Raw genomic sequence first — 12,308 nt, 5'->3', positions numbered from 1 at the left:
GTTGTGGTGGCATCACTCAGCTGTTTCTCACTGGAGGTGACAGTCTACCTGCACTATTTCGTATTGTATTTTTCCATTGTAATTTTTCAGACCACATCAAAGAGAAATTTGTAAATGAAGACTTCTTGGATAACTTGGTGCAAAATATTTTGCTGACTTGAGCTAGGCAGTCTCACAAAAATGCTTTTTTCAAGGAGGAGCTACAGGTTTTATTTGGTTATGGGCAACCTTTGTATACGTGCTCAAATGCATACACGTGTGTGTGTGTATGTACAATATTTACTCTTCAAAACTGACATTCAAGCAAGAACAAATCATTTGTGTTCATGGTGTGCTACTGTGGTTTGATGCCAGTGAGTGCTGGAGCCTTTTCGTGGTTAGCAGTGCTATTGTTTGCTGAAGCCCATGTTTTGATAACATTACTTTCGGGTTTTGCAAACTGTAATCAGTTTACATATGTAAGCTATTCATGTTTTTCAAGTCTATCAAATGTGCCATTTTCCATGCTTCCTTCTTTTTGTGAATAGAGGTAGGCAAATTAAAAATAGCCTAGCAATCAGAAATTGTTCTTCACAAAAGGCTAGTAGTGAAAGTGGAGATGGAAAAAATAGTTTTAAATAGCAGACGTAGTGTATGGAATGATAAAAAAAAAAAGCCAACATTTTTGTCTAGAGTTCAGTTAAATTGGAAAAAAGATCCTTGCATATAATGACACAAAACTGCTTTTGTGTCCCCTGTTGTAGCATTCTGAACAGAATTAAAAAAAAAACCAATCCTAAAGAGCAACCCCACAACAACTGATTTGCCATAATTTGCTGAATTCTACATCTTGATATTTTGCAAGAACAAAATATTGTCTAATACTAAAGTAAGAACTCTGGCTGTGCATATATTGTGTTAATGTGGTTAGGAAAAAGTACTTTAAGGTTTTCTTGAAGCTTATCCAGTAACAGGATGTATTGTGATGACTTGAATATCTTAATAGCAAATTTTTCATATCTTTAATAAGGAGGAAATGTGAAGAATATCATCAAAATAGTCTGTTTGACATGCAGAAAATGTTAAACTTTATCGCATTTGCAACAAAAACAAACTCATTTATGGCTGCACAAAAAAAAATTGTCCTGTGTTTGCCTGCTATAAATTTGATTTATTCCTCTAGTAATTACAGTCATTGATTTTGTAAAAGTTGAAAACATTTCTTTTCTCCAAGCTTAACAAGACTTTTGCGTTACCATTGCTACTGCATTGCAATACTTTGAACTTGCTCAGCAGACATGACAAAAGGTTTTAATTAAAATACTAGTGAGATAAAAAAATATCATTTGTCTGTATTAACTTTGTACATTTCTCATAATTCTTTAATTCTTGTAATAAAGGAAAAATACCATGACAGTGATAAGAAGTTGTCCTCCCTCCTTTCTCTCCCTCAATCAGTAGGAGATTGTGTTGGAGCTCTGGGATGTTTTGCTTAATCCCACTGCAGGCTCTGAAGTATCATTCAGATGTTCCTTGTCGGAGCAGGATGAGGAGTACTTAGAAGGCTTCCATTCAGCAGCAGGAGCACAATCCCAGCATGGATAGGGATATGCTGAAATCTATTCAAGCACCCCAGCCTTCCCAGCTCCCAAGTAATTGTAAAATAACTCACTCCTGAGTTTTATCCCATCTGAGTATTCCAAAATCAGCTACAAAACAAATAGGATCGCTCAAGGACCTTCAGGAGTATTTCTGCCAAATATATGGTGATTTTGGTATGATGCTAAAAATAGAGAACATTGCCAGAGTTCATTAAGTCTTTTCACTTTTTTTTTTCCTTTTTGCTACTTTGTAATAAATATCTTATTCTCTGAAACACGATTTAAATAGTGGTGTAAATCAAGCAGAAACTTTGAAGTAAATTGGTTCCTTTGATCTTACTTTGTTACATTTCTCAAAGGGGAGGTTAATTATTAGTAGTTTTGTAATTATTAGATTGCCTTGATTTTTACTGCTAAGTACAGCTTTTACAGTAAGATAGCACCTTTTGTCAGCCTTCTAAGCATATTTTATAATTGTCTGGCTATGCCAAATAAGCATCCAGGTACTTCATATTTTTGGTAGTAAAATAGTTGTTTAACATTGAGTGCTGAATATGTAGTTGCATTGGTGTCAAAATTTGAATCCAGTTAAAATGCATGAAACAGTATGGAGTAGTTAACTAAGTTTTTCTTTCATTTATTTGGTATATAAATCAAAAGCAATAGGTCATTTTGCTTTTTGGATTGGTAAGGAAAGGTGTTCAAGCTTTAAAAATTGGTTTCTTCTTTTGAGCAAAACAAGTCTTTGAATTGAATTAACTGGATAAACTGAAATTAGGAAAAAAGCTATTTCTGTATCAGTCAAAAGGTCAATCATTATTTAGAGTTGGTTTAGTGCATTACTTTCCATTGTTTAACCTCCTGATTTGCCTTTCTTGAAGACATGGCAAGCAAATGTAGGTTTTTTAAAGACATATATTAAGCTTGAATACTTTCAGTACATAAATTAATTTTAATTTTATATCTATTTACAAATATATAAAATATGTTGTAATGCTTTAGAAACATAAACCTGATTTTATTAAGTTAGGACATTTTAAAAGTATTTGTTTAAACATTTATTTTGCTTCTGAAGACAAAATCCTTAACCGTTTGAAAAGAGAAATGCGTGTATCTGAGAGTTTCTTTTATTCTGTGTCACTTATGTAGGCATGTGGATAAGCATAAGGATCAAAAGAAATTAGGATTTCTTGTATTTGTGATTACAAGAAATAAGAACTGACTGTCCAAAGTTGGCCATTGTTATTGTACTGGTACTGTTAATCATCCATCTGAACATGTAGTGATGTAGCCATCATAAGTAGTGTGGGAATACATGTTTGCATTTCAGTGCATGGTGGTATAGATGGGAAATTGTAGGGCACAATAGATATGTGATGCGTTTATTTTACGATTATCAGTATATTCAAATTTAGTGCTTTATTCACATATATAAAATTGAGTTACAGGCATTTCTGAAACAGGATTTTGGCTTATTTTACTAAGCATAAACTAGAGTGTTTGTATTGTAAATATATTTTTTAAGTGTTCTTTATTTTATTACTTTGTGTTATAGGAGATCACTCATTGGGGATTATAATTTATGATAATTTTGATTTGGGAGTGGAGAAAGCTGTTTATTAATTGAAAATGTGCTTGTCTAGACTTCATGAGTATATTTATCTACATTTAATATGCATCTATAGTAGATACTCTGTAGTAATGAATGTGTGATAAAGTAAATGTGTTAATCTGTGTTCACTTTAGACACCTGTATTTCATTTTTAAGCTGCATCTCACCTTTGGTAGGGATTGGATGTTCCTGTGTAATGACTGATGGAATTCCAGCTGTCTGGGATGGTAGCATTGCTGCTCTGAAAGGAAAACACCTTTGGAGAGCACAAACCCTTTTGGTTTGTGCAGATTTATGCTGTTTCTGATTTGTTACCCTGTTAGAGGATGTGAAAGAAAAAAGCCTAGTGTATCACATAAAGGTGTTAAAGATTGATTATAATTAGACTGGGGTTTGCTGGTAGCAGATTACTGGTTTGGACATTGCTGCTGATTCTCCAGTGTTAATGCATTCTTTAGGACCTCAGGCTTTGTGTCAAGCCTTGTGAGAGACAGATAAACATCAGCTCTTCGGTGCAATGGAGGACACACTTCTAGCAATGCTGATGTGAGCTTGGTCAGATTCAGCGACTTGTAATGGATTAAAACCAATCAAGCCATTCCATTGTAGTGCATTAATTTTCTAACATTTCTTAAAACACAAGTTTTTTTTTTTAATTTCAGTGAGAGTTTACTGTCCTGTGGAGTACGTCACTGGGCAAGCAAAGAAAGCTGAGAGCCATTAATCCTCAAAAGAACAATCCTAGTCCTGACTGAATGCTGTCCATCCTGTTGGTGTCACTCTTAGGAGTTTGTTTCTAATGTAGTTGTTCAGATATCTTCATTTCTGCACCGCAGTGCTAGAGCTATTCTGCTCTTCAGGTGTTGACAAGATACTTTTGTGCTTTTCTCTTGTTCTAAAACCTTTCAAAGTTCTCTAGAGTCCCTTAAAGTCACTTCTGTGCCGGAGTCTGCTTGATGTGAAATTAAAACCTTGCAAAAGAGGAGGTGGGGAACCAATGAGCAGTGCTTGGAGAATGCTTCTTTCTAGCCCATCCTGGATAAAGTGGCAATAACTACATTCTGTTCTTTTCCCTTTTCCAAGCTAGCTGGAAATTTGCACAGTTTTTTTCTGGGACAACAGTATAACTGTGGCTTATACAATGTAAAGAGCTGACATTTTGAGATCTTGTGTGTGGCGTGAAATATATTCCTTTTGGTTTATCCTTGGCAGATTCCAAGGTTAAGGTAACTGTTTAGGGAATGGGTACTTTGGATGAAAAGAGATCCATTCTCTCCAGTAGCAATTATTCTGTATGCAAGAAAAGATACAGTAGGCTGATGTATAGTAGTAAATTTCTTAAAAAGAGTAACTCTAATCCTAATTACTAATAATTAGCTACTCATTATTCTTGAAACATGTGTCTTTATCCCTTTGATTACTTAGTAGCTAATAATAATTTGTATGCCAGTCAGCTGTGTTTCCTCATTCTCTAAACCTCTGTTAAGTTCTTAAAGATTCCATGCATATTGTATATTTGTCTATAAGCTCAATACTCTGAGGAAGGGAGAGGAGGTACAACGTGGGAAACTATATCAGAAAGGAGATTCCTACTTTTTGTCTTGATTATTTTAGCACTGTGATGAAGAGGGCAGGTGGATGACTCTTTATAGGAGTGAGAAAAGGTGTGAAATGAGATTGCTAGTGAAAATGAGTCTCTTCCAGAGTAATTGTTCATCTTGTTCCAAGCTAGAGCCTCGTTTTGCTTTGCATCCTCTCTTTTGAGAGAACAGTCAAGGAGCAATACAGAGTTATATAATAACTTAAAAGATTGTAGGAAACTGGAAGGGAAACATGGCCTAGGTGTGCTTGATGCTGGAAGTCCAATGTTTGCTGGTCGCTTCAGTAAACATTGACAGCAACTATTGCTATTTAGGCATGGAGAGTGTTGCTCTGTAGTGTTACATGTACAGGAATAACATGTAAAGGAGTAGCGAGAAAACACACTTACCTTCCATCAGCTCCGTGAAGAGCTCCAGCCTCTTGTTGTTCTATCAGGCTCGTGCATGTATTGGTCTAGCAGCCTGGCAGTGTCAGTAGTGCTGCAGTGGAGGACAGTCTTTAATTTGGTACATCTCTGAAGATGATGACGCAGTTACTGCCCTTTAATACTAGCAAGATCTGTGGGCTGAATATTGATGTGCACCTCTGCCCAAGTGATGTGGATCCGTGGTTGTTCCCGCTCCTTTGACGCTATTGGAAGTGGGGGTGAGATGTACAGCGGTGCTTGGATAAAAAACTAGTGTGCCAGTTGGGTTTATCTGAAAAAACTTAGCCCCTCTCCCTCCAGTAGTGTAGACAAGATAAGTCTTTGACTCCACATGGGTTTTGCTGATCAGTGTAGGAAGCACTGTAGGGATTACCTTGTTACAGTATACATGTAGCAAGTAAAACATAGGCATGGACCTTATGGGCATCTAAAGTAAAATTCCTGGTCAAACCTTGAGTTGCCCAGGGTGGGGCATGGATTTTCCCCCTTGCCACAGGATTCTCAAAGAAGATAGAGCACATAAGCAATGTTCCTAGATTATGTACAAGTGGGAGTAGTGGTATCATTTCTCCCTGGAAATCCTTGTAACTTATTCATCAAACTTAGTCATACCTGGCACTTGTAGGCAAGAGAGGTTGTTCAGAATCTCTCAAGAAATGTTTTGCCTTATGTTGAGAGGTTTGTTTGCTTTGTGCCCAGAACTCTTATATTTCCAGGTTTGACCTGCTCCAAGAACCTACTATCAAAATATCTGATAATGTTTTAAAAGACAACACCAAGAAACCAAATGTTTATCAGTTCCCCCCCACCCCCCCTTTTTTTCCCCCAATAAAAAAGCTGTGGATGATTAGGCAAAGACATGCATATATTTCAGTAGTCCAGCTTTGGCTGAAGAAACCTGGGCTATTGATGGTCTTTTGGATGGTGCCAAGGGCTCATCTGCCTTCCATCTCAAAGGGATCTGAAACTGAAAAGGTCATCAGAATGCTGATACTCAGGGTATCTTTCTGGTTATCCTGGGTCTTAGTTAAGCTAAAGATGAAATGTCATCTCCTTCAGCTCTGGAAATACTCATGTGACTCACTATAGCAAAGGGCCCTGCAAGTATTTGCCTGGTGGTGCCAGAAGAAAGGACATGTTTGTGCAGTAGTGTTGTATTCTTTCTAATTTCCGTAGTGTGTAAGGGCGCTGTGTTGGATGACCTAGAGACTCCAAGCCTCTTAGTGGACATTCTCGCTGTAGTAGGCAGGAGCAGGGTTTCTTCTCAGCCCCTTGCCTGGGATTTCTTGAGTGCAGCCTTTTGAGCCCTTCTGAAGCACGTGGGACTCCTCTATACAATCATGGCTTGGTTTGCCAAGGTCTAACTAGCCCTTCATGTTTATCATGCATTTTGTTGTCTTTTGTGTTTTGTAGAGATTGAAGACTGAAGCAATTGCTGAGCTGAGAGCTCCCTTGTGACACAGAATTGCATTTTTCATAGAGAGAAACTGGCACTTGAAATCATAAAAGATGGATTTTATTTTTATTTTAATTGTTCTGTCCTTGTGCCCAGCTCTGTTTTACACTTTAGGGGAACCATGATAATCTTTGAGTATCCACAGAGTTCTTGAATAAATTAATGTAGAATTTGGAAAACAAACTGACTCTGTTTATTATCAAAGCAGAAGATGCCTCAGCATTAACTCTGTCTGCGTAGCTAAGACTAGTATAGCTCATATGTGTTCAAATCAAATGCTTTTTCATCTTCTTAAGTAAATTTTCTCTCTGATTTGCAGAAGATCAGCTTGGTTCTTTATTACAAAATATACAGCTTCTGTGAACTAGATAGTCACCAAAGGTAACATTAGACACTGAACAAATAATTGTTTCCTGTCACACTGCATTAGTAACTAGGAAGAAAGTGTTTCCTAATTTGTATTCGTACAGAACTAAATATAGCTTTAGTGAAGCTTAACTTCAGCTCCAGCCACTCAAGTCCCTAAGAAATTGAGTACTGTGTTTGTCAGTCACTGGAAAAATTACTCTGTGTGTGTGTGTGCTCCTTGCCCTCCCACTTTCCAGTTTTATAATTTTAGAGACTTGAATGTGAGGCTGTGCAAACTCTGAGAAAATCCTGATAGTCCTGGGTTATTCCTGTCTGCAGGAACTATGACAGAAATTTTTTTCTATTAGGAGTTTGAGGATATCAAGCTCTGACTGTACCATTCCATACTTAGCAAGGAGAAGGTTAATTTGTCCTGCAGTTATGTTTTCCAGCAAAAATTCCTCTGAATTTTCATCTAAAATCTGAATTTTGTTAGCTTAGTTGTTCTGTAGAGCTGATAGTCTGATGCACAAGGTCTTAAAAAAAAAATGTTTAAGAAGTATTCAGATTGGGATGTACCAGTGAAATCATGCTGGTGAGAAAAATCCGATGTTACAGGAAGGTATATTGAATAGATTGTGTCTCCTTGCTGGGAAACGTACAAGCTTGTGTCTGCACCTTGGTATTGAGTCTGGCAGCTGTGGGATAACAACTTTCGTGCTACATTTGCACTGAAAAGGCAGCACTGCTTCCTGAGGTACTGGAAATGCCAAAAGCTGCGTTTTAGAGCTTGAGTCTTTCAGCTGGAATCTGTGAGGAGAATGCTTCAGGTTCATCTCTTCCAGTGAGGCTAAGTGTGAGCACCAGGCTCAAAATAGTATCTTTTTTTTTTTTTTTTGTATTAATTTGAATTCATCAAGATAAGCTCATCTTCCCTGGCTGTCTCTGCTGGACGCTGAGGAGGAGTGTTTTTGAAAGGTCTGAGGGATCTTCCATCCAGAGTTTGTAGAAAACAAGACAGTACTTCATTATTCATTTGTGTCACTTCAACATTAAGTGCACTACTAACTTGTGCACTTTATCTGTGCTCTGCCCAGTTCCATCAGCACTCTGCCCAACTTTCTCATGTTATTCGTGATGCACGTAATTAGGAGGATGTTGTTGCTGGTGGGGAGGAAGAGGAATCCTATATTGGCTGTCTGTCTGCACCTGTATCTCTTAGTACAGAAAGATCCTTTGAAGAAGTGCTGTAAAGAAATCCAAAGAAAATTGCCAAGGTTTGTAATAGCTTTTCTCCAGGCAGTCTGTGGTTTATTTATACTGTAGGATGTGACAGGCAATTCCTGGTGCCTCAGCTCGTCTGAAGTGTGAGTGATCGCTGGAAACGTGAGTGATAGCAATAGAGGCTTTCTTCCCTCCACTGGGGAGAAGTTTTGAGACTGAGCTCTCCCCTCACTGATATCTTTCAAGTTTGGATCTTTAAAATCATTCTCCAGCCAAAGACCTACTAGTGCAGTTGTCATCCTTCCTGTCTAAGGAGGACTGGACCAGCCTCCCTTCAGAGGCCATTAAAACTGCTCGTTTCATCTGCCAGAGAGGTCAGCAGAGAAAGATATAAGTAAGTAATTATTCCCTTCCTCTCCTCCCAGTAGCTGAGTGAGCTCTGGAAGTGAAACATCATTAAATCTCTGAGCAGTGTGGACAGTCTGCAAGCCAGCCATGGAGCCCATGTCGCATGGCAGAGGCAGGGCTGAGTAACAGGTGGTATTTAGAAACTAATTAATATTTGTGAATAACAATGTGCTGTTAGTAAGAAAACAATTCTGTCTGCTTGTGAATATTTATGATGGTGACTTTCGACACTGCTTGGATCATGTAATGCTTTTCCAGCTGCTGCACCTCCTCTTGTGTCACAACATTTCTCACCAGAGTGAAAATACACTCTGCTGTGTGGATCCATCCCACAGGGCGGCAGCTGGCTGAGCAACGCTGTGGAGTACACTCTTAAAAGAGTATTCTCACCAGTTCAGTGGTAGTGGAACACTATATCCCAAACACTTGAAGTATTCTTTGCTGGTGGAGTAAGCCATACAAATTAACTTGAGAATTCATCCCATTAAGAGCCAAACCATGCACAGAGGTAGTGCTGTGTTTGAAGAGAAAGCAGGTGTCAAAGGTTGTTCTACTTCTTAATGTTGTATGTGAGTGCTTTGCAGTAGATCAGACTTGCCTAATGTAATCTTCATAATGCTTTCATTTAAAAAGCTCCCTGTGGTTTGTATTTGTTGAACTGAAAAAGCAAAATCTACTTTGTAGCTTGGTGAGGTGGGATGTTCTATTGAACATGTGTTCAGGCTGTCATTTGAGAAAGATAATAGGTTTTTAACCTCTGTCACTGTTAGACTGAGGTATTTATGGATCTCTGCTGAAGCTGTGACTAGGCAGGTAACCTTGTGATGCAGGTTTTTCACAATTTGCCATTTTCTTGTGATAAGTTGTGGCTTTTCTTGGCCCCTTGCAGTGCCTCTTGCAGCATCAGCCATCATGGGAGCTCACCAAGAGATGAGGAATTCCTTGCTGTTGTTGATGCTGCACAGAAAGCTCATTATTGCTGATGTTGTCTGTTCAGTAAACACTGTCTCATAGATTGAAAACTCTGCCTTGAAGAGTTCATGAAAATATTCCTAGCTTGACACATGGAAACTGGCAAAATCCATGGCAGTAGTGCTCATGTTTTCAGCAGCAGAGGTGTCCAGGTGCAGCTGGAGGTGCTGGGCTCTTGTTCAGGGTGCTGCCGGGGACGTGCAGCATGGCACTTACACTTGGCAGCTTCCCCACTGCTCCTGATGGCCTTGAGCTTAACTTGTGGGAGGGGGGAAGCTGTGTGTACTTCAGTGCGCTAAAATCCTGTTGGTGTGGTCTCTCTTTCATCACTCGAGGCCTCCAGCAGCCCAAATTAGCAGATAGAGACTGCAGCGTGCTGCACGGAGGAGGTTATCTCCAGTGAATTGCCATCACCACTTTGGTCGCTGCTGATTAATTTTTTTTGTTCATGTTTAATCCTCAACAGCAAGTACCTAATGTTTATATGCCCTTTCCCTGTGTAAGCAGAACATCTCCTTTATAAAGTCAGTTAAGACATCCAAAACTGAATCAGTGTAAAATTTTAAATATATCTGTCAGATGAACAGATGCAAAGAAATTCAGAGCAGAAGTGATCACTTTGGCATGCACAGGTCCTCATGTGGCAGGGATTTCCAGGAATCCTCAATTGCTTATTAAACTGTGCTTAATATGACAGAGAATATTTTCTAACCTCATCTTAAAATTCTGTGTTCCATCTTAATATTTTCAATGTAGAAGAGATAGTTTGAGTTTGGGGTTTTTTGTTTGGTTTTGTGGGTTTTTTTGTTTGTTTTGGATTGGTTTTTTTTTTTTTTTAGTGACATGTTTCCACTTCCCTTTCTAGCAGTAGTGTCACTGTGGTGTAGCTGAGAATAGTTGACGTGAGCTGGCCCTGTTACACATATACAAAAAGCTACTTAAGCTTTTGGGAGAAAGAAGTTTCTACTGAAATACATGAATGTCTACCATGAATGACTGCAACTGTGTATTTAACTATAGCAAATTCTATAGGGTTTCCAAGGAGTACATGTTAAAAGAATGCATAAAAAGCAGTATTAGCAGCAGAGACTGATGTATTTGAATGAAGTCATTAATTTAAAGTGTTGGCTTACAGAAATTTCAAGCATTATTATGCATTTAATAAAGGGTTGCTTTTTAAGTAGCTTAAGTATCCTTCTCTGTGTGCAACATGTCCTGGGAATTAACAAACCACTTACTGCTGCATGGATTCCACTCAGATGCAGCTACCATTCCTGCAGCAAAGACTGATAAAGAGAGTGGAAAGAGCCAGTACTGAAATGGTCATCCTATTAGTTTGTGGGAAGGGAGGAAACAAATCTGTATAATCTCTCTTCTGTTTATTTAGTATGCTGATCCGTGCCATGGGCACCAAGGTGGATGTGTACATGCCTAAAAGAGGGCTTTCTTCAAATTTCAGGGAGCCTGGCAGGAAGTGCCAGGGTACTTGTCTGAAATTCTCTCCTGAGGGATGGAGACCAACATTGTTAGAACGCTGAAGGTGGAAGTTGGTGATCTGATACTGAGGGAGAGGTGCTGGGGTATAAAATCGGGACCCTGTGTGAAAAGAGGAAAAACTAACTACATGTTTTAGATAAAGGAGCTTGAAGGGATAGAAGAAAGAAGGACAGTGTGGTGAAAGTTACAGAAAACATGCTGAGGAATATTGTGCATAGATATTGGCAGGGTAAGACCTCCTGGTTTAGAACAGAAGCATGCTCAGAATAATTACAGTGAAGGCTGCCAGTGTGTGCCAGAAGTAAATATAGTAGTGTAAGCACTGCTACAGAGTCATTGAAGTCAATGCTGCATAACATAAATGGCATAATATATTTATTTGTGAAGGTTATTAGAGCACAGTTTTAAATGGATCCGAGTCCTTGGTAAGGTGAATGTATTCTGGTACTCTGGGCTGAGCTTTCCAATATGTCCCAATCTGATCTAGGGGCAGACTGCCAGCAAGAGGGGGAGGTTGCTCTTCCCCTCCTACCAGCTCCAGTGCTTGTCCCAGCATCTCTTGATCTGGTTCCACACAAAGTGCCAGGAGGAAAGGAACTGCCCTCTACTCACAGAAATGGAAAAAACTGGGGGGATTTTTGTTGTCCTGGTCAGCTGAGTTGTTGAGGGGATGAGAAGATCTCCAAGGTGTTGTGTGTATGAGGGGGTAGGTGGAGGTATCTCTGAGCACAGGGGATACAGGGCAGGCAGGCTCTTCAAGCCTCATGTCCCACTTCAGAACTGGAGCAAACCCTCTCCCACTAAGGCTATGATGATCAGTGCATGATGCAGCAACCATCAGACACCCAAATTTCAGGTCCCTGTCACACTCTCCATAAGAGGGCTGAAACTGTTTACAAAATGTGTACTTTGTAAATGATAAAGACCAAATAATGTATTCTGTGCATTTGCATAATTTTGAATCACTTATCCTTCTGAGGGCTGTAGTCATTTGGCTCACGTTAAAGTACGCTTAGCAGTGGAGTTGAACTCAAGCCATGAGCTGTGGGTTGAGTTGACACTGAAGATAAGGAGGTATGTTTTAGGGAGACCATGCAGGATCCCTGTGATGTCCCTGGCACCGCAGAGCAGTGCCCTGAGGGCTCAGAGGTGAGATAGGTAGGAAGCACGGTCAGTGCTGTG

At 39.3% G+C, this 12,308-nt stretch overlaps 1 protein-coding gene across 15 annotated transcripts in view; it reads left to right on the top strand.

Moving 5' to 3' along the window:
• Positions 1 to 12,308, top strand: part of PTPRF (protein tyrosine phosphatase receptor type F) — a 375,029-nt gene that overhangs the window by 75,746 nt on the left and 286,975 nt on the right. The window lies entirely within an intron of this gene.

Source organism: Taeniopygia guttata, chromosome 8 (genome assembly GCF_048771995.1).
Source record: "Taeniopygia guttata chromosome 8, bTaeGut7.mat, whole genome shotgun sequence".
NCBI lineage: Eukaryota > Metazoa > Chordata > Aves > Passeriformes > Estrildidae > Taeniopygia > Taeniopygia guttata.
Note: the sequence above shows the minus strand (reverse complement) of the source record. Positions and strands in the feature narration are given on the sequence as shown.